This window comes from Macrobrachium rosenbergii, chromosome 10 (genome assembly GCF_040412425.1).
Source record: "Macrobrachium rosenbergii isolate ZJJX-2024 chromosome 10, ASM4041242v1, whole genome shotgun sequence".
In the NCBI taxonomy this organism is placed as follows: domain Eukaryota; kingdom Metazoa; phylum Arthropoda; class Malacostraca; order Decapoda; family Palaemonidae; genus Macrobrachium; species Macrobrachium rosenbergii.
The window spans coordinates 15,539,340-15,563,142 of NC_089750.1; the positions used below are offsets into that span (position 1 = coordinate 15,539,340).

At 34.4% G+C, this 23,803-nt stretch overlaps 1 long non-coding RNA gene across 1 annotated transcript in view; it reads right to left on the bottom strand.

Annotated features, from left to right (window-relative positions):
- Positions 1-3,291: 3,291 nt before the first annotated feature.
- The window catches only part of LOC136842981 (uncharacterized), a 495,876-nt gene continuing 475,364 nt past the window's right edge, over positions 3,292-23,803 (bottom strand). The window contains exons 6-7 of the long non-coding RNA XR_010854399.1: positions 21,029-21,066; positions 3,292-3,504 (exon numbers count right to left, since the gene is read on the bottom strand). This is a non-coding gene — a long non-coding RNA (uncharacterized lncRNA). The remainder of the gene's footprint in view (positions 3,505-21,028; positions 21,067-23,803) is intronic.

Genomic DNA, 23,803 nt, shown 5'->3' on the forward strand with positions numbered 1-23,803 from the left:
ACACCCTCAAGATCATAATTTTCTCGGAAGCATAATACACTGTTACAGCTGGAACATAATTCTTCCCTGTTCTCGTTTTTCCATTCTAGTTAATAGAAGTTTCCACCATTCTAATTATTTTTCTGATTTCATTTCTCTGTTTTGTGGCGAGTGTACTCATTTCTGGTTTTGACACTTCAAAACCTTCTCTACTGCAAGCTCGCGTGTACACTCGTTAATGAACATTTCGTTAATTAATCTGAGTGACACCTTATTCAAACCATAAATTTCCGTTGAATGTTAGATTTTCCATTAATATTCCTTTTTACCATACATAGGGACTCTACTTAAAACTCTCATATGTACTTGGCGAGAAGAATGTGGCACATGTAGATGTAAGTTAACGGTTATTCAAGCAATTTAATACCGTACGGCGTGTGAATTTTTCCTTAAAACCTCTGGTTCGTACAAACACAATTGTGTGTGCGCACGCTACAGACAAACACACACACATATATACATATACATATATATATATATATATATATATATATATATATATATATATATATATATATATATATATATATATGTGTGTGTGTGTGTGTGTGTGTGTGTGTGTGTGTGTGTGTGTGTGTGTGTTTACTGCCTGTATTAGTGGTAATTTTCTGGCCTTGCGCTATGTACATCACAGAATCAAAGACTTTTTAATTCAAGTTTTTATAAATTATTATTCCCTGAATAATGATATAGAACGGTGTTCATTTCTGCCACCTTTAACCAAGTCAGATTTTTTAAACTGCAAGTTTCTGTCCCCGGCATTTCTCTCTGTAGTGGGAACCTAATTTACGTCAAGAGGTCTGGAGCGTAAACACAGAAGTGAAGTGACCCACCTCTCTTGCGTCTCCACCATTACAACACTTAGATAAGTCAACCATTGCGCCACCCCACCACCCCACCCAACACCACCCCTATTCCATCCCCTCCTTTACAGTTGGGTTACAGATAAACCTTAGGGCTACGCTTCCTCTCTTCATTCTTTTCTTCACTTATCTCCTTTCGACCCCCCTCTCGCTAAATCATCCCTCCTCTTCGCCATCACTTTCTGTCCAGCCCCTTTCAAAGCTTGTTTGAAAATCTGTCTTCAAGTAAATAGAGCCACATGGAGCCGAATCAAGTGCGCGACAAACGAACAACCTTTGTCGGTGGGATCGATGTAAGTATGGTGTATGGGACCAGAGGGGAGGGTCCTTTAGCATGAAAGGGTTAAATGGGGAGTGAGATGAAAGGGTAATCCTCCACATCTTTTTAAACCCAAACTGAACAAAGTAATTAAGATCAAGGGCGTGTCATGTGCAGACTGTGAGTAAAGCAAGAATGAGAAGAAAGGAAGGAGGAAACGAAGAAAGGTAAATGATATAAAAAGCGGGGGAGGCGGGGGGGGTGTTGCTGGTGATTCTGTTTATCATTTCCTACACGTACATAATCAACAGTTGAATAATTACAATAAGATGGTGATATGAGTACATTACCAGACGGATTTAGTTTATATCAAGTGGGCCTTCCGATACATAAGAACAGGAACTTTAAATAGCAACTGAACATTGAAAGTAATAAAAAGGATATGCCAATTAATGCAATATACTAAATACATCAAAATACGGCGTTGCTAGGAGAGAGGTAATTTATGTTGTGAGTTTTCAATAATACAACCACTGACATAAAGAGTTAGTTTTGTGGACCCGTTTTCACCGGACAAAGACAATAACGTAAGATTTATATCACAGTCATTGACATGTTATTAACAGGAAATATTTGTATAAATATCTACTTTTTGATTTGCTATGAGGGACTTCATCCATATCCGGCTGTGAAAACTAATATTCTTCAAAATTCCATATTAGCCCGTTTTCTTGTTTTTAATTTACTTATTTGTTAAATGGCGTATTGGTGTCCCTTGTAGGTTCAATCACCTCTTTTTATATACAATAAATCGATTACTGTTTTACACTAATTCTGTGGTTAAGCAATCCTTCCAAATAAACATTCATTACCAGAAGGAAAGTTATTTAGACCTTTATGTTGTAATAGTCATACTGACATATCGTGACAAGGTGCTTCTTTCGCCATTTCCTCTCTAATTGCTTTTGCTATTCATGGACAATTTTTCAGATATTCACATCACCTAATGTTTTCAGAGTTGCAAGTAAAATAAAAACACGTAAGCATTATTCCTAAAGTTCTCTGGAAAATAAGAACAAATTATGAAAAAAGTTCTATGCCTGAGTCTGCATTTGCATCCATGTCTACTCTGCTTTGTTCTTTGATGTCATGTTTTCTTTGTTCTTGATGAAGCATATTTATTTTCTCCGTATTTGCTTTCTCGTTAGCAAGAACTTTGTCAGTGCTTTAGATGATATTATTATTATTATTATTATTATTATTATTATTATTATTATTATTATTATTATTATTATTATTATTATTATCTATTTTTCTTTCTCTTTATCTAGAGATCACTTTTTATTCCCTAAGAAAGTTCAAATACTTTCCCCTTTGTGATTCTGAACTGTGGTGTATTTCTACTTTTATAACAAGGGGACTTATTTGGAAGAGAGTGGTACATGATGGGCACTAACTGAATGAAGACACAAGCAAGATTATGTAGCCCGACAGAATCTCCAACCTCCCTCGGGTTCCCTGATAGTTGAAAAGTAATATTGAAAAGCTCTTGGCATAAGCTAACATGACCTCTGCACGTACCAGATATGCATCATTTCATGATGCATATCTTGCTTCGACAAACATGTATACATGAGACTAATTACCGAACGTATTTATTACCACATGAAAGTTTTGGATTATAAAAAAGAAGCCGTCTTTAGCCAACACGTTAATCAATTTCATCGCCATGAACGCAACGGCCTAAGTGACAGGGGGAAATCAGCGATTAACACTATTAAAAAAAATGTTTGTGAATTTAGAAAATAAATGTTTATGTAAATGACCGGCAGGTAAAATACATGTTTTGGATCGCTTGAAATTGCTAACATACTTATGATAAAGGTAAGAAGTATTTGTTTAGTATTATTACAGAAATTAAGTATTCCTTCATAAGGTCACACAAATATATCGTATGAATTACTGTATAACGCACAAAGAGTTTTAATGAGAAGATGTGTAAGACGCTTCCCATATACCGGAATACATTATAATATACAGTACTTCGCTGTCACCCACAGTCTTACTCAACGTAAATCTTCTCCGGGTACTGTTTCTGTGTAAGGGTTCTGAGCAAACATAACCGAGTGGCAAGACGTATCTCTCTTGTTTCTTTCCCCTTTGCACCACTGAAAAAGTCAACATTTCTTTTTCTCCACGGTTAAGCTACGAAAACAAACAGACAAACAAACATTCGTCTGTGTTAATAAACATACCTGGGTTGCCTCTTTTCCATTCCTTCTATGTCCTCCTTCCTCAACCACGTACAGCACCATTCTCTTCAGTCCATACCATTTTGGCCCCCTGAAAGTTAGGTTGAAAGAGTTAGACATTTAAGAGGCAAACAGGAGGCATTTTACTTCATAAGGAATAGATGGAAATCGTAATGAGGTAGTATATAATCCTCCTTCTTGTATTCCAATATATGATAAAAAAGATGACTGACCACAAGGACTAGCCAGGTATTAAAAAAAGGAAAGAAAATAAAAACGGGAAAAGATCAACGATAAAAAGAAAAAAGTTGAATTGCATGGAAGTGCATTGGGAGAAAATTAGCTGTGTAATAGAAGACAACTGTTTTAACATATTACTATGTGGAACCCAAACGATATTTTGTCTGCAAGGAAACATATGTTAAGAAATGTTAGTAACTTAAAAATTGGTCTAAAATCGTTTATTTACGAATAATTCTGTGCAAAACATTCAATAGACAAGATTCCTGAATTTCCATTTCCACTGACGTTTGTGAACTGACAACAGATTTTATTGTTACATAAAAATTCACGAAAAACATCGAGAAATTGACCTTCATTCCTGTCTCTTTCTTTTAAAATTCATTATTAATGCACTGAAGTGATCATTTAAATAACATGGGGACTAACAGAAATGTCTATTTTTATAGGTCGTTTCGTTCCTTTCCATTCAATTTTGTTTCATACAATATATGCGAATTTTACTTTTGCAACCCTGTTTCGTACGCCGATAAATCATTCACTCAATTGCCTTGATACCCTGATTAATCAGTCCTTCGAAATAATTACCAAACACCTGAGAGAAGATTATTTAGCTCAACAAGATCTTCAATCTCCTTCGTGTTTCCTGATTACTGGGACGTGATATTGAAAAGCTCTTGGCGTGAGCTAATAGGACCTACACCTCTCAATACTCCATCAACATTTCATGGTGTGTATCTTGTTTCGACAAACATGTGAACTACTAAAGAGTTCTTGCAGTTTCATGAAAAACAATGTTCCTAATGTTCACGAGAAAATGAAAGAAAGAGACCTCATAAAATATTCTTTTTCGAGGCGTGTGTTCATATGCCGGCGTTTTAGACATAATCATCTTGTGTTTTGATGTTGGGCCTGATAAAAGGTGATAAAAATAACTATTTCTTTTCATTTTTGTTGGTCAGCATATTCATTCCTGTAACTGGCTCTTCTTTCAAATTAGGGCGAAATGCATTTCCATTGATATGTGATTATAACACCATTTTAGTGTCTGATGAAAAATGTCCCACTTTACATTTTTCAAAATGTCCTCTAAAAATTATGATGATGTAACCCACAAGAGTCTTAGAGAGAATAAGACTAAAATATTCACAAGAATTTGCTTTCTTCTACCTACAGGACATTTAACAAACTTACTGTCAACGGTTTACTCTTTCTCTTTACAAAATGATGTATAAAGTTTTTTCTTTATTTAACATGTTTATATATTTTATTACCAGCGCGACATCTATTTCCTTCCTCATCTCCAATAGAGTTCCTCTGAGTCATCTACTCTCATTCTCTCTTTTTCTCTCCTTTATCAGTTGCCATCTACAGACTATCTCTGCAGACACCTTATTTTAGGTTTATACCGGCGAATCACATGGGTATCACAACCCTGAATGAATGTAAAAATGTATAAATCCGCATGTATAAGTTCACCCAAACAATAGTTATGTTTTTGCTGTCAAGTCAATCTAGGGAATATATGTTTTGTCTAAAAACAGGAATACTCTATTTCGAACACAGTTTAATAGACTTATATAAGTCAAATGAATAATAATAAATTCTCTGTTCAAGAACGGCAAAGAATCATCTTTTTCTTACAAATATGCTATCAACAATAAGCGACATACTAAAGAAGAACCATTGTAATATTTTGCAGTCTTCCTCAGAACATCAGTGTAAACTGTAAACGAGGAAAAAAAAAAACAATTCTTGGCGTCATTTAATTCTTCAACAACTACTGCGCTTAAACAACTTGATTACACATTATAAGCTTCAATGAAAAACAGTGACACTTATCTGTGGTTAACGCTTTCCTAGCTATACTAGTAAAATAAAGCAAAATACCTCTTTGCTTTCTTTACATTTATAGTTTTATTCTTTATTTGTTGTTATGATCTAAACTTTCTTATATTCTTTATTAAACAGATGATGTTCAGTCAGTAGTTCTGATATCATATATCCTTAAAACTAAAGAATAAATTACCTTCGGATTTAATCCTTTGAAATAAGGCTGAAAACCCTCAACAATAAATCATTTCACACCAACTCGAGGAATTAAACACACATAAATATTCCAATATGCAGTGTCTATCCTCATTCCATCTCTATGCTAGAAATCCTATCCCGGATTAAGTTTTGTAACAATACACTTAAACAAAAAGACATATACCTCCTCTATCTTCCTCATAACAACTCTTATGTAAGCAAACATTTCTCTTCCTCCAAAGACAAGTAAGAAATAAACAAGCCTTGGGTGTGTCAGATGCATACCTCCAGGTTTTTCTTCCTCTTTCCTCCGTTTATTCTTCTCCCCTATCTCCACTTACAACCAACCTCAGGTACCCCTGGCCATCGCCCCTCCCCCTTCAATTACTTCAACGCTTTTCATTTCTAACATCACTCTCTCTCCAGCCTCTTAAAGCTCGGCTGAAAAGTGTCTCCCTTATTAAATCTGCCAGATAAGTAAGTAAAGCCATGTAGGAGAGAGTTAAAAAGCAAGGCAGAGTAACAGGACTGATCAGAGGAATCGATGTGAATGAACGTGGGAGGGGTGGGGAGGAGGAAGGGGAAAAAGATGTTTTGGTGTGAAAGGAGGAGAAATGAGCTATAGAATAGAAAGACACTCTTTCCCTCCTTTCAACCCAATGTGTGCAAAGTAATTTAGATTAACATTGTGTTATAAACTGATGAAATAAAAACTGAAGACGATGTTAATCATAATGAAAGCAAAATAAAGATGGTAAAAGATATCTCAGTGTTATTAACGTACTCGAAGTCGATTCGAAATGGCGATCTGGAGAGAGAGTTCTTTACCTTAATAAACTATCAGTTTACCTCGAATGTAGGTCATCCTTCAAGGGCACTAGATTGCCAATATTAAAAAGCCAAACAAAAATGACGTTTATACTGATAGCTGTCAGCGATCTGGACTTTTTAATGAATTGTTATTAATTATTTACTGGATGTGAGGATTAATCTAAAAATGAGTTCGAACTGAATTGATATTCTTCATCATCATCATTGCCTCCGACGCCATACGACATTTGAAATATCTAGATCTATGAAATCAGATGTGTTATTAGCAGCATGTTTCTCTTCAAAATATTATTTCAAATAAGATGCAAAAGACCTCGTCCTTTTCACTCAATTGAAGTGTACAATCTTTAGAATCTCTTATTTCCTTATTTTCAGAACAAAGCAATTTCACTTAAAAAGGGATGAAGCCAACTTATCATCTTATAATTTATCTATTCATTTTATATGGCCTCATTGAATTTCGTCTTTGCTATTCCGGACTGCAGCATATTTTTAGAATAAAAATATAGTACGATCCTGTAATAAACACATCGTTCTCTACAATTAACAAAAAATACTTATAATTATTTAGATCAGTAAGCTCGAGCATTCCAGTTTTTCCCTGATTAATACTGAAGGTTGTTAAGTCGAGCTAACATGGCTTACACTTCCGAGTACCCCATCATAAATTCATCATGTGTGTCCGACAAATATGCTTATTTCAATATATTCTTGAAGATTTAGCTTCATGAAGTGTAAACATGCGTTCCTGTTATACAAGTAGAAAGAAGAATAATAAGCTTCAGACTTAGGATGATTAAAAAAAATTGAGAATATCCTAACAGAAAAAAAGGAAGTGGAAGAAAAAAGGTTTCAAATATATGAATGTAATTGCAGCTTTTAGGTATGTTTGCATATGTTTGCGTCCAGTTTAACATTATATCACTCTTTAGTGTAAAGGATTTATTGTTACTTAATTAAAAACTGCTTCTTTCCCTATTTTCTGTTTCATTCGCAGAAAAATTTCCCTCTGTCTTATATTTTGCCCTGATGACCTGATTTCCGATAAAAGAGAAAAATCTCGTTTTCTATGATTATAGACCGTATCCACTCCTATATTTAACTGGTGATGTTTTTCTTTTCTCTTCGTAACGGATATTAGTATTTATAGTGGTATTTAATGGCGGGACATAATAGTATGGATTCCATTTCTAATTTCAAATGATAATTTTGATAATAAAATGAATAGCGAAAATATGGTAGAAATATGAGAACTACATAAAAGATATAAATCAGACTGCGTTGTTTCTCGGTTGAAGGGAATGGACATGCACAATGAAACTGCCATTTTTATAAAAAAAATTTTACCATATTTATCATTACGTCAGCTCATGTGGCAATGAATACAGACGCCTGCAGCCATGCCCGATGATTAATGCGATAAACGTAGAGATTAAAATGATTTTAATTGACAGGCCTGGAACTATCGCTGTTAGTGGTAAATAGTAACAGTAATAATAAGAAATAGGTCCAGAATAACTATTTGTGGATGTTAGGCAATTATTTGTCACCAAATTAATCTAATATATTAAAAGAAAAGTCTGCATCTCATCTATAGATTGTGTGATTTGACAAACATAAATAAAAATACAGCAATATTTAATTATATATTTCTTTTGTGCATTTCCGTGAATATTCCAACCTTGGTATAGAGAGTACACGAGGATACGACCACATTATCTGTGTACAAGCATACTTTTTTTATTTTCAGGTTACGGCATTTCTTTTTTTTTTTATATGAAGGCATTCACAATAATATTTTATATGTAAAGAAATAAATCATGCTAGCTATAGAGAAAGCTTGCACTGCTTTTTAGTTCTTTCCGTTGGATATTTTATATTTACCTTTCTTTAGTCGTACTTTCTTCAAGACATACAATCAAAACAGAAAAAAGCAATTAATCTTGTTCTAAACCTTCTAAACAGTTGGCAGTATAATAACTCATAATTCTGTCTTTTTCTACTTGTACTAATACGAAAAAAAAAAAAACCGCTGTAAGTTTTACAAACCATAGTGACGTTTATTAAATGATGGATGTGGTTTCCTGACTCTTGTGAAGGAAGATGGGAAATGATGAGGTAGGTCTTGCCTGAGCTGAGGGGGAGGGGTGGGGAGGGAAATGTTGGGGCTGGTGGTGGAGAGGGCTTGATTTTTGGGGTGTGGGATCGTTGTTGCTATCAAAGGGTGATTGTTCTGGCTTCGCAAAATCTCGACTCTATCGCTAAATGGGCGTCATCAAAAGACATTTACGTCGCTCACGTGACGGATGGTGGTTATTTGAGTAAGGCAACGTATCTTTTTTTTGTTTTTTGTGGTGTAAGTTACTATGCTCCGTTCTAACTGTTACCGAGCTTATACTTTTTACCATTTTCTTATTCTTAGATTGTTTTACAATAGTAGCCGTAAGGTATCATACTAAATCCTTTATAGCTTCATTACTGAAAACTTTTCCAAAGTGACTGAACTAAAGTATAGCAAATATAGCCACTGTTATGAATAAATTAGTAATAAAATTTTGGTGCAACGTGAAAGGTCGTGATCTTTTACGGCTTACAAGAATTTGTCAAATTATTTTTCTCAATAAAACAACCCTTGTTTACCTTGCATAAGAGCTTAAGTCTTCATTTTGAAATTTCCTTTTTTTCTTACTCTTTAGTTTTTGAATAAGGGAGTATACAGAAACATCTTCACAAATAAATGTACAAGAACTCTAAGTCATATTTATTTTTTGCCTTCTCCGTTTTCCACTACCATTCACTATTCATCATGAAGCTAATGCTCTTTGAGCTTAATTTACCTTATTTACATTAACATGACGTCTTTGAGGCTGGCTGAATCAGTATCTTTGATGCACGAGCATAAATCAGTATGGACATATGGCCAGCCATATCTTGCCTTTTTCTCTGAAAAATATAATTTGAGAAGTTCTGATTCTGTTTTACATAACTCGCTGTTGCTACATATCGAAATATAGTGCGGCATTTTGATGAATTTTGGCAAAAATCTGAATGAAATGAAGATTAATTCATGTTAAAACAATCTTTGAGATAAAATGTATTCTTGTTTCTTACTTTTATCCGGTGAAGAAAATATCATATGGTGATAGATAATGATAGGTTTCACAAGGTTTTTCAGAGCAACAACATTATTAAAAGAGATCTTGATGAATAGAGATTAATACCAACTCCGTGAAGTAGTGTGCATCTTTTTTGATGGGTAATATACGACGGTTTTTATATCCGTCGAAGTACCGGTACGGTGGACGTTGGCGGTCATAAATTTCTTAAGACTCTCTCATCATCTGTACACCAGTCGTTATCCGGTTGCAGTATTAGAAAGTTACTTGGTGACTGTCATTATTGTAATTTCTTTTTCCATTTATCCGGTTGTTGTACCAACGGCTGACTGATTGCTTTCCAGCGACCTTCCCGACCATGTTATTGGGGGAGCCGTCGTCCTCAAGTTGCCGGGTGTGCTCTCGATTTCCTTGTGGACAGCGGCCCAAGTGCTGTAATGGGAGAGGGCACAGGTGAATGTGTGCACTACACTGGCACTTTTATGGGAGTGTCCTCAGTTGTATTGATGTCACTGTCAGGAAGATTCAGTTGGACATTCAGAAAATGAAGTTGGTCGGTATCACTCGTCTCCACCTTGAGGCTTAGACCAAGTGTCATTGAGATATATCAGCAGCATATATTGGGTTTTCAATTTCTGTTAAGACGCAGTCTTCGATGACATCCACGAAGACGTTCGTCAAGAGCGCACCTAAGAGGGAGTTCATTACGATACACTCTATATTGATGAATTGCACCTTTTGGATAACAGATGGGGACGAAGTCTTTCTATTAGTTAAAGAAGTGAAACGTGAATAAATAATTCAGCTGGAAATAACACTGTTTGCCATTGTATCAAATTAATTTATATTCGGGAAAATGTGAGGTTAGAACTATTATCAATTAATCCGAAATCCATTAATTTGTTTCATTTCCATAAATATATACTAAAGGGTCTTCGCATTCCACTCTCTCTTTTTTGAACGTTACATAAGAAAAGGTTTTACTCATATTATCGTAGAAATACAGAGAAATACTTGATTATTTTTTATACGAACATACGCCCACAAATAAACACACACACACACATCCATATATATATATATATATATATATATATATATATATATATATATATATATATATATATATATATATATATATACACACACACACACACACACACACATATATATATATATATATATATATATATATGTATGTGTGTGTGTATGAGTGTGTGTGCGTGTCTGAGTTGTGTATACTTGTGTGCATGTATTATTTTTCGGCTTATTACAAGTACTCAGCTTTCAAGACTTTTCTATATTGATGTATCATTATTTTTCATGTTCACAAAGCTTTCTTTTTACTTTCTTGTATTTAATTACATTATTTTGTTGCAAGTCCTCATTGCTTCGAAAGAGCTGGTGAGATTTAAAGATTCAGTCATGTATCGCAATAAAATTACCCTGAATATTGCATAAAGAACGAACTCCACTAGTAAGAGAAGTATTGGGTCAATTTTGATTAATTGCAGTTGTCTAATTACTTCTGAATGACCCTTAAGGGTAAACTCTTCATAATATAAAATTCTAATGACACTTCTGTGAAATGGCTCTTGATATTAATTACAACGTGTAACACTTACCCAGTATAAATCTATGACTTAAGCCCAGAAATTAGATGTAGTCTTGTCATTTCATTTTTCCACTTTTTCCATATGCACCTCTTTTTTTATTTTTAATCAGAAAAGGTATGGACTAAAGTGGATTTCTCCTAGGATATCTTGAGTGCAAGTCTTTTTTTTTCTGTTATGCTAATAGTTTCTGCTAGGCATATCTGGGGCATGATTGCTTGCGAAGAAAGGATAGGCCTGTCTTTTGTTTCTCCAAGGATTTAGTTTTTTTTTATTAGCGTATATGAAGTTTGAAGACTATTGATCTTAAACGATTGCTCCTTTAACTATATAACAGAGCACACAGTATGGCCTTATGAAAGCATTCTATCTACTTGGATTTTTGGCTTGAAATAAAATCAGGCTTAATTTTATGAAAGGTAATTAGTATTCACTTAATGGCTTTTCTTATCAGCCATCTTTTTCTTACAATTATTTCCACATATCTAAAAAGGAAATCTTCAAAAGTATTATTTGTTTATGTTTGAGAGAGAGAGAGAGAGAGAGAGAGAGAGAGAGAGAGAGAGAGAGAGAGAGAGAGAGAGAGAGAGAGGGGCGGGGTGTTGAACTGTATTTACACCTTTTCAGACGTTCATCGAGTGTATGCCACCATTTAAGAACTGTTCCATCCTTGCTTCACCGACTTACAGCTTTCAGTATATCATGAAGTCAATTTATTGTGTTTTTTTCTGTGTACAAATATATTTAAAAAAACCTAATATTAACTTGCTCGGATGAATACCATTTTCACCACTTCATTCATACATTTAATATTATTGGGGATGGGTGCCAGTGGTGGATAAACCATAATTGAGTTTTTATACAGCGAATGGAAGTCCTTCGACGATCAGAAGAAATATTTAATTTTTATCATTATGATTTTGGCAACGAAAGAAATGCATTAATTCATGCACCAGATCTGTACCGAATGAAAAAATCCACAAAATATTCAACGAACCATTAAATTATTATGGTGGAGAATAATAAATTTAAAAAAACAAAAAGTGCTATAAATACCGCTGAGATTCAAGTCATTCCTATTTGGTCCTATTTCTTGACACCTTGAAAGGGCGCTATAAGTGTATAGGAGTAAAGTAGATATGCAAGAATATCCAGTTAGCAGTACCGGTGAGTACTTCCTCTTAATAAAACAAATATTTACCGCTACCCGACCTACAAGTTGGAGGAAAGAAGTTCATTGTTTGCGGAGAAAGGTTGCTTGGAATGAAAAGGATGCAGACCCTCGTTTTTTCTCTCCTGAACACCCTAAATTGAAGGAAAATTACAGATTGCAGACTTAATTGAGAATAATGACTCTCGTCCGTATCTATTTTAGGAGCATCATAACTGCTTTATAGTTGAGATTTTCCTCCCCAGGCTTTTCCTCTCATTCTCTGTATCTAGTTTTCCTTTACTCCTTTTATTGACCTTTCTTCTTCTAAGCCTCTTTTCTTTCTGTGTGCTTATTCTTCCTTAATTAATTCTAGATTTATTTTTATCCCTGTGACTGAAACAGCTGAGTGTTTACTGTAGATAAAAACAATTCTAGTGTTTAGTTTCCAAAACTATGACCACATTCACAAAAGTATTAGGGCATATTAAATTTACATAAGTATCATATACCAAGTATCAGATCGTATACGTATTTTCTAATTCCAAAAACTCCGTTTTGTCTCTTCAAAAATAACTCTCCATTAACATTTGACCAGTTAAAGTTTCACGAAGACTAATAATCCAAAAGATGCGACGCGGTTTTTATCACAGTCGTCAAAAAAGTTAAAGGAAAATGATCTTGCATTTGGCATGTGCCAACGCTATCGAGTCCGGGCCCAGATTCCTTGAGAAAGCCCCTGTACCCGTTTTGAATACATGCATGAAACAGGCACCTTCCAACAGCCCAGGATGACAGATATATTTGCAGTGATGCAATAGTTATGGGAGGTCCCTGTAGTGTCCTGCAGATGTTCTATGCTCGAAATAATACATGAGTTTCGGGCAAAGTCGAAGGACTATGTCAGCCCTCCTCAAGTCACTCCCAATACCCGTTTTGGATAAGAACACCAAATATTTTGTTCGTCATTTTTGGACAGTGAAATGACTCTTCAGTGATTTATGTTATGATGGATAACAAGTTTGTTATGTTGTATCGAGCTTTGATATCATGATACATAAGAGCAATTCTCATGTTATTACTCTGGCATTGGCAAGATATTTCAGTATGATCATAGATATTTGTCAAAATTTGCTTGTCCAAGTATTTTTAGAATTCGACACAAAGTTAAGATGATAGACCTCAACATATGTAATTTTTTTTCCACAAGTAAGCGTATTGTTATGTTTAAAAACTTCGAAGTTTCCTGAATGGTTTGAAGCTGATTTTATATATCCAAGCTTATGAAATCGTTAAGAATATTCAAGAGCCAATAAACACTTCTCAACAGATGATGTTTTTCTTATAATTTTTCTTACATTACATTCTTTCTCAGTAAAGGCTGGCCCATACTTCCAGGTCATGCATCGTTTAGAGAAGAACCTTTGATGAAATGGCTTTTAAAACTTTGAATGACGTTGTTGAATTACTCATGACTAATTTGTTTTGAACTGATTCACGTTTCATGTTCTTTAATATTTTCTAATAAATGCAACATGAGTTTTGTCAGCAATATAAGGAAGTCCACATACAATGTTTATTTTGATTATACACATGAAATATGAGATATTAAATTATTCAGAATATATTATCATTAATTCCAGGGGGTAAATTAACCTTTATATTTCAGATTTAATGGTCATCTTAGCTTCAAACAAACATGTTGCAAACTGGTTAAAACTAAAGAAAGTACGTCATGGAATATAGAACAAAACATACAATGAATATAGAGAATACAAGTAAGAAAGAATCATTTGCTTTATTAGGTTTAAAGTCTGAATCCTTAACGACTGATACTCTGTTCACATGTGATGCTTAATCGTCAAGTTAGATTATTGAAATCTGAATTCTTAACCAGTTTTGGATACGCTTTACAATCAACTTCAACTCTCTGCAGGTAAAGTTGATAAGGAAAATCTTCCAGATGAGGAAACACCAATCCTGCTGTCTCTAGCAGATACTTTTCCAACAATACTTTGGACCAGCATAAGGCAAAGCCTAGTATGATCTACTTAGAAACCGCAGGCCCCCATCCTAAGGCATGCATGAAACAGGAATCTAAAGCAATCGACGGCGAGCACTATCTTTGCAGACCGTTAGAATAATAATGAGAACTCCTTGTCTGGTTCTAGAGACGTCCTAAGCACTAAATAATAGATGAGCGCGATTTCAACGTTGGGGTGAAATTAAAGACTGAGGCGACGGCGTCAGCTACCCCCACCCCAGCCCCCACCTCTTCCCTACCTGTTCCTCTATCCCACCTCTACCCCCAACATCATCTCAACCCCACCCCACCCCCACACAAACACAAGAGTAGTTTCACCCACAAATCCACTGGAAAATTAACGACCGTTAATCGATACACTGTCCTTCATTACCTCTTCTTTATAATTTAATGAATATGTTCCCCTTTCTTTGTTTATTGTATTTACATACAAGGAAATAACAAAGGGATAACAAACACAGTGACATTTTCTGTACCAGGCCAGTAGAGGATGAGCAGAAAACAAAATAAATGAATAGGGTTATGGAAGTAATTGAGTCTAAGCCAAAAGGAACCAATGGGCCAGAAAAGGAAACGCTTCATTTTCAATAATCCAGGTATTAGAGACCCTCCTAAAATAAATATAAATATCTGGTTCTGCGGCCTAACATGACTGTCTGGAAGGAAAGAGGGGATTTTGCCTTTTAACTTGAGAAAGACCCCTCGATTAAATGGTTTTTATTTGAGAATTTCTTCAGAATAGTCACTGGATGGGGATTACCTCGATGAGGCCCTCCAGTTTTGATGGTATAAATTTTGACTGAAGCAATAAATATTCAGGTTTAGTTTCTCTTCCTTATAATAACAAGGTACCTAATTCACTGGTTAGGTCAACAGAGGCACACTGGAATTTTAAGAAACGTCCCAGTCTGTTTTTCCTTGCTCGGTTCGAGATTCGAACAATGGTTACCCCCGTTGTGAGTTGGGTGCGCTACATATCACCAAGAGAGAGAGAGAGAGAGAGAGAGAGAGAGAGAGAGAGAGAGAGAGAGAGAGTATCTGTCAAATGATTTTATGCTCCACATGAAAAATGGTAAGCTGGATGAAGCCTCCATTTTTAATTATGGTAAATATTTTGAGTTTCCCCATCTCTCTCTTGGCCCTGTCAGTTAACTGATCATCACCCCGGGTGACATCCGGTTGTGTCACCAGTTTTATGTCAACACAGAGAGAGTCAGACTTAGAGAGAGAGAGAGAGAGAGAGAGAGAGAGAGAGAGAGAGAGAGAGAGAGAGAGAGCGAGAGAGAGAGAGAGATTAGGTACTTTCCAGTAAAGAGAAAAATGTGCCATAGACAAGTAGTGATGCGATTATTCCAGTCAAAAATAAATAACTGAATAAATAAATAAATAATAAATAAATAAATAAATAAAAGGCAACAAAGGTTGAAGGCCCCAGAAGGTGAAATTCATATTCTGCACAGATTTTAAGCCAGTAACTACAGTAAGAAATACTAACGAAGAAGTTCACCCAAAATAATTTCTCTGTGGTTACTTCACCAATGTACCTAAAACCAAATTGCTGGCAACTCAGAAGCATCTTATGATTTGATAAGAAAAACATGCACTTGAATTCTTTATAAATCTGTTTGGTTTTGAACTGGGTTGAAATATGACGAAAATAACTGAGCTGTGGTAGACACTTGCACTATTTCTATTATGAAAAATCGAGGCATAACTGAACATATGATTCCCACAAAGCTTGAAGTATAAAATGTTTTAATAGAAAGACAAGACATTACAGGATGATTATAGCTGCGACTGACTACCAGATCATTTGGACAAGAATCAATATCTCAAATGCAGATAGGTCTTACTATCTAATAACGATTTTCTCTATTATGCAGTGAAGCGGATTTTGTAAGAAAGGAAGGTCACTTAAATGTTCGTTGTCAAATGAATATAATTCGAAATTCAAAAACAACCTTTTCATAAATTTTCTGATATGCTACTGATTGACCCAATAAAGAAACGCCCTCTAAAAGCATGACCTTCTTTTCCATTATGAATAAAATTTGGATGCATATGATTTAGGATTTTTCGTAAATAAAATCCCTCCGTCAAATGACTTAATTTATCCCACGCTCAGGAAATTAATTTAGACCTGATTTTGGATGGACTAGCAGCTCCCACTTCCACCAATATGAATTCGTAAAAGATTTTTATTTTTAAAATTTTTATTTCGGAAAATTTATCGAATGCCTTCCTGAATTTTACGGAGCAAATCACCCAAATTCGCTGGAAACCGCTTTGCGAAATTGTATTTTGGAACTTTACTTTGACATTAAACTTTTTAACGTTGGCAGGAATGCCGATACATATCAGAATATGAATATCTATTGAATTTTCTAAAATTTATGATTTTATTTGTTTGTGTTATATACCAGATTTTTTCTAACCTTCTTTAGCACATTAAAACATTCTGTATTATTGCTACCCTTCTCATCACAGGTTTCTTTTAATTTTTTATCTATTTTTCTAGAAATCTGTAGTTAAAATCAGATCATAGATCCAGTTATATTCAAAAAGAGACAATGAGATCATCGAATTAACGGATTATGTTACTAGATCTTTGTTAGCTGAAGGAATTCTACTTCATTTATTTATTTTAAATTCCTTTCTTTATTGCTGTCATTGTTTCATAGATCTACAATTGTCACAAAAAGATGAAACGAAAACTATAGAAAAAAACATTATTCTCGTATATATTAATAGAAACACATCTATAACCCGGCCTCAGAGGCATAAACGGTGACTCCATAATTAGAATTTTTCATTCGTTATAATTTCGATTACATTAAACGGGAAAAATATTCTTCACATTATTTTCTCCTAATGTTGATGAACAAAGCAAGCGTATGAAACTGGATCCAATTATCAAATAATAATAGAAATATGAATTTAACAGTTTCGCCACTTTTACAGCAGCGCCTCTCGATGTATTTTTTTCTTGCATCTAATACCGGGACTAATTACTCTCCGATTTTTACATTCGAGTCCATAAGCATTTTTGTTAATTAATATTGATGGCCGAAAGTAAATGCTCGTTTTAATATTTTTTCATTTCCTATAATCAAGAATTGCTGTCAGTTTCTTTTGACTGGCGACGTGACAGATAGTTTCTATTTAGGTTTCTGTTTGATATTAAAACTAATTAATAAGTGGTAACTAATAAAAGGGTTTACACTTTTTTCCCGATTTTAGCTGACAGAAAACTTACAATCTGGTTTTGAGGGACTATCTTATTTTATAATTAAGAGTTGGTTTGACTGCGTTAAAGTGAGTGAACTTTCGATTACAGTTGAAGGAACAAATTTCAAACAAATATATCGGTCTTATTTTCTATTCCTCATATCTATTTATCTATTTATCACCTTTTCCTATAGTATGCCTCTCTCTCTCTCTCTCTCTCTCTCTCTCTCTCTCTCTCTCTCTCTCTCTCTCTCTCTCTCCAGACTATTTTCCCTTTGGAGCCCTTTTGGGGTTTTAGTCTGGTGGCTTTCCAGAGGGGTTTTAAGCTAAAGATTTAAAGAAAGAAACAAAGAAATGATGAAATGAATTACTTCTGATTTAGTACTATGAAGGAAATTTACTTGGAGTAGTGCAATGAAATTTTTATAACAATATTGCTTAAGAAGCTTCCAGTAAGCAACCTTGATGTAAAATTTTTCTCTCTACCATTTTGATCTTACGCGTTGTCTACCGAAATTCATTGTGGCTGGACAGAAGGGAAACATACGACACTTTTCTAAAATAAAAAAAAGAAAAAAATTAGGAATTGATGGAATGATTACCCTTTCATACCATTCTTTTCCCGCAAGTATAATTATCTCATGCGACTATTAATGCTTTGAAGTATAAAGCTGTCCAAAATATAACGATGTATGTCTGAAATGTTTTAAACGTGGCAGTCATACTATACAGAACAGTAATGTGTATGTGTATATATATATATATATATATATATATATATATATATATATATATATATGCATATATATACATATATAATATATATATACATATACACATACATATATATATATACATACATACATATATATACAGTATACATATATATATATATATATATATATATATATATATATATATATATATATATATATATATATATATATATATATATATATCTTAAACACAGGTCACGTATCTTTTTTCACTGATAAGCGAATCTACTGGTTGGGGATTTTTTTCTGACAATGAGGGAAGGACTTAAGCAAACGCTCATGTTAGTCTAATAAACTGACCGAAGGAACTGACATTACATTTCCAGCTTTTATATGTATTTTTATTTACTTTTATTGAACTTATTCAGTTAAGTAGATCTATTTTCACTGCACCCTTGGATTGAAAACTACTGAGGGATTCAGAACCGATGAAGCACGGTTTTTCAGCAACAACTTTTTATCAGAGCATCGGATAAAGCTGAAAGTTGGCAAGTGTATATTTTATAACCCTACCTAATTTTTGCAAGTATTATTTAGAGCCTAAGTTCGATAGTTTTGATATTTATAGAGTAAAATGAAGTCACCGATGCCGGGACCGAGAAAATCACAGACAAGGATTCTAAAACAATTCGTGACGTAAACATATGACGTCATAGGCTCCGCCCATCCACCAGGTAGGCGGTGAATGGATATGCTTAAATGCTTAAAGAATTTAGGCTTCGACAAATTCGATAATGGCCAGCAGGATATGGAATTGTCCCCGTGGTTGCAAGACTGCATTTGTGCTACGGCTTACCACTTTGTATTGAAGCGAGAAGACCTGTGCAAGATTTACTCTAGTGTGAATAGGTAATTATTTCTATGGTGGGTAATGGTTACTTGGCCGCCCCAAAAAGTGCGGGCAGGAGCTGTTAGACAACACGTCATTTTGAGGAAGAGTACTTGAAATCGGACATTATCCAGCGTGGGACCAGTCATTATTGATCTCGCTAGCGACGATGAAAACGTGGATGATGACCTCCTCCTCGAGAGTGACGACGACGAAGACATTTTGTAAATTAATTATGTATAGTGTTAGATGTTTTATTTGTACCTCTAAAACATATCTATTAAAACACAGTGATTATAACAATATGTTCCTCATTCAAACTGATTTCAATATATTTTCCTTTCCATGCATATCAATATAAATCGTGTTACATTTGATTGATATTGAAGCAGGTAAATAATAGCTTGAGCTTGCCCTCAAAATCTTGACTCCTACCAGTACCTTTTAAGTATACAAGCGCTGTTTAGGTGTTATATGATATAAATAAAAACCAAGAAAAATAACAATGGGTTACATTAACTGAAATAAAACAATGGCGTTGACTTTACAACTCTAACAATTGAGGGAAATGAGGCATCATTGCTTTTTCATTTAAATTCTACTTCTAGTGACCGCTCCTGACATGCTGCAAACAGAAGGCTATAGTGTCAAAACCTGAGATAAACAAAATGGATTGTCTTTTTGTATTCCCGCCCTGAATAGATGTAGATCTAACAAATGAGCTATAGACTGGTTCATTATGTGGATGAACTACTTGCACTGAATTATTTGTAAAGTAGAAACAATACGAATATCAAGAAAATGGAAGAAATCCAAGCTAACAACTTAGTCCTAACAACTGCTGTGGAAGTTGCAATGAAACCTCCACAAAATAATAATAATAATAATAATAATAATAATAATAATAATAATAATAATAATAATAATAATAAAATTATTGAGAATGATAATGCTATCAGGGGACGATGACAAATCCTGCTCGCCATCATTGATATCGCTGAAGCCTTGTATGGGTATTAAAAGGCCAAGAGAGACAAGGTCTACCCAATTGGATGTCGTTGCCTCCTGCCTGGAGTAACTATGTAGGCGATGACATATCTTCGAGGTACATGCTCATTGCGGCAATTCACCTGCTGATGCAATAAGGAAGTAGACAAAGCTCCACCTACATGGGATATTTGGGGGAAAGTGAGCAAACCTTCCCTTTCTCTTGGTCTTGGGTGCTAATATCAATTAGTGAATATGCCATCGCCAAGTGGGCAGAGCCACAGTGAAGAGACGTTTTCCCCATATGTAAACTTCTCTTCACTGTGGGTGGAGCCTTATGACGTCATAGGTTAACGTCATTATTGTGTTCAAAACCCTTACCTGCGATTTTGATGGCTCTGGCATAGAAACCCACTTTTACTCTGGTAAGTACCAGAACTATTGAACTTAGGTAGTAAATAACACTTGCAATAATTAGGTAGGGTTATAAAATATACACTTGCCAACTTTCACCTTTATCCGATGCTTTGATAAAAAGGTGTTGCCGAAAAACCGTGTTTCATCGGCTCTGAATCCCTTAGTAGATCATCGTACGAAGAGAAAATGGAGAGACTCACCTGCCCTCAGTGTCGTCTATTACACATACCACACAACTCCTCAGTCATCACGATCTCCTTCCCACGTCACCAGTTAACCCTCATCCTATCTTTCTTTTGCCTTTCATTATCTTGTTTTCTTTTTTACCCTCCATCTATGTCTTTTCAACTCACCTGTATCACTGGTACTGTAGCCGCACTCTTTAGCAAATCTGCAAGAAGAGCAAATAAAGGCATGTGTAAGAGAATGAAATGGAAACAAAAAACTAGCAACTATTGCCATCATGAAATGAAGTGGCGGGGAGCAGAATGGAAATGAAAAAGAGTGGGGTGAGGGGGAGTGGGGTGGGGGGAGGGGGAGTGGGGTAAGGTTGTTACAAAGTGAAAGGGATTGAGATAAGGGATAAGATGGAAGGGAACAATGCTCTTTCTTTTGATTTCAAACTAAACAAATCAATTAACATCAAGAGCGAGTAACATGCAAGAAAAAAAAAGGCACAAAACAAATAGACAAGTTTCACAGGAGAGTAAATCTATATGTAAAAATGGAAAGAAAGTCAGTAAGTCTGAATTGTCCTTAAACTTTTTCTAAAGTATGAGCCAGAAATAGAAAATGAAGATATCGTCCAAATTAGAATGAGCTGAACTAAAGGACACAATGTTGTACTTTTCAACTGATTTGGGATCCGTGCATTGACTCGGAGTCAAAAATTATTTTTTGGAAGCTGTATTCCTCCGCCATTAGAGGGTATTCGTGACTTCCCTTCATTTTTAAAGTTAAAGGAAATCTGTCGACAGCATGAATTAACGTTGAATTTTTTGTTTTGTTTCTTATTCTTTTATCGTTTGTTCCAATATTCAACAAAGAGCTAAAGGGAAAGAGAGAAAGGACTTACATAACATCAATAGCAATATGTATAAATTATATATATATATTACTATATATATATATATATATATATATATATATATATATATATATATATATATATATATATATATATATATATATATATATATATATATATATATATATATATATATATATATAAAGAATAAAGAACTTATTTGTAAATACATATGCAGTATATGTGTGTGTGTATTTACAAATAAGTTTGCTGACTTATAATAAAGTTACTATAAATTTACCTTTCATTTTATTTTTCCAGTTATTCGATAGACAGATTAATAGAGCGAGCGAGAGAGAGGGAAAGAGAGAGGGACTGTTTCTACATGTCTGTGTTATGTGATATCCACATAAAACTGTTACTAATGTTTTGGTGACAAATGCTAAATAAAAACAGTATTAAAGACTACAACAAACCAGTTTGTTAGTGTCTTGCAGACTTAAATGTGTAGTTATATTAGAAATGAATTCACAATCTTTGATTATACCCAGTTTCATTGAGCATCTATTTTGTATCGATATAGGAATAACAACTGTTTGTTGGCTAGTGATTTGATCATTCAACACTACCCGTAGATGAACAATCAACTAAAAGTTTTGTTATTGATTTTACTTAATAACTATTTTCTTTTCATTTTACGTAACCATTTACAAAGGAAATATTAAGCCAAGAAGAAAACGTGTTAGAAAAAGCGGCAGACAAGCAAGAATGAAGAAGATAATATATCAGAAAGCCTTACGTAAATGAGACAAGGTGCTGCAGGCAAAAGAATAAATGAAGCACAAGAACAAATGGTATCATGAAAATATATTATGACACCCGTAGGAAGGATTTTGAGCTTGCAATATTAATGGTAAAAATGTTCTCTTTTTACTGTTAGCTCTTTACTTAGAAATGGATCCTTATGTGAGAATGATTATTTTCATACGATGTCACATTCAACGAGTGTATTCGCAATGGAACAGCAATTATAAATTTATGCTCTCTTCCAACGATATTGAAAAAAGAAATGTGAATTCATATTCCTTAGTTTTAGTGATTCTATCTTTATGATTTAACATTATTCCTTGTTTCGATATATGTATTACCAGAAATTATTTACTACGACAATTCCCGTTTTCTCTACTCTGACAGTCCTGCTCTCTTTGAGACCACAGTTTATACACCTTGTACATTTCTTGTTTACTCCCCTTCCACAAAAAAAATCATCAACATAAAAGCTTCAGATAATTTTAAAGTTATATATTTAGCTTTGCTTTCATATATCTGTCTTTTTCTATCATTTTATTTTGTCTATGAAAGCATCATAATTAGTAAGTCTTCTCAAATCTTCCCCAAACCCGCATGGAAATGGTTTAGCAAGAAGCAACCAAAAACCTAGAAAACATTGTTTTACCTGATTAATGCGACGCGACGGTACAGCTGAAAGAATTCGAGGAGAAGGAATAGATTGCAAGCCTCGAGAAACAAAGCGCATACTGCTTATTCAAACTCGATAAACACGTACCATAAACGTTTCCCAAGCTTGGAGTTCAAGAAGAGAAAAATTATGTTGCTGGTGTTCCTTTTTCAAGGGTAAAATGTAAGGTGGAAGAGTGTTCTTGGCTCAAAAAAAAATAAATAAATAAAATAAAATAAAATAAAAAATAAAGTCACTAGTGTTCTGCTTTTTACGAGGAAAAAAATACACATGTGAAAGAGTCCTGCATCTTTATATGCGAGAGTTTATCTTTTCTCGTCGAGGTCAACATTATTCTGCTGTTTGATGAACGCTTGCTGGCTCCAGTTAATGTAGATTTCGCCTCTCTTTCGGTCCGTATTTGCTTTCTAATTAGCAGAAATTCGACAGCTTTGACTTGTTCACAGAAGTTCATTTCCCGGAATAAAAACCTACCCCGCTGAATACTGGTGTCTAATAATTCATTCGACTCTCTGAACCTTTGGTCTCTTTTTCTTTAATAAATGAATGTATTTTCAGGGATATCTGATTAAGAAGCGACATTTGTAGAAAAAAAAAGGAAGATCTGATCAATATCTGTGC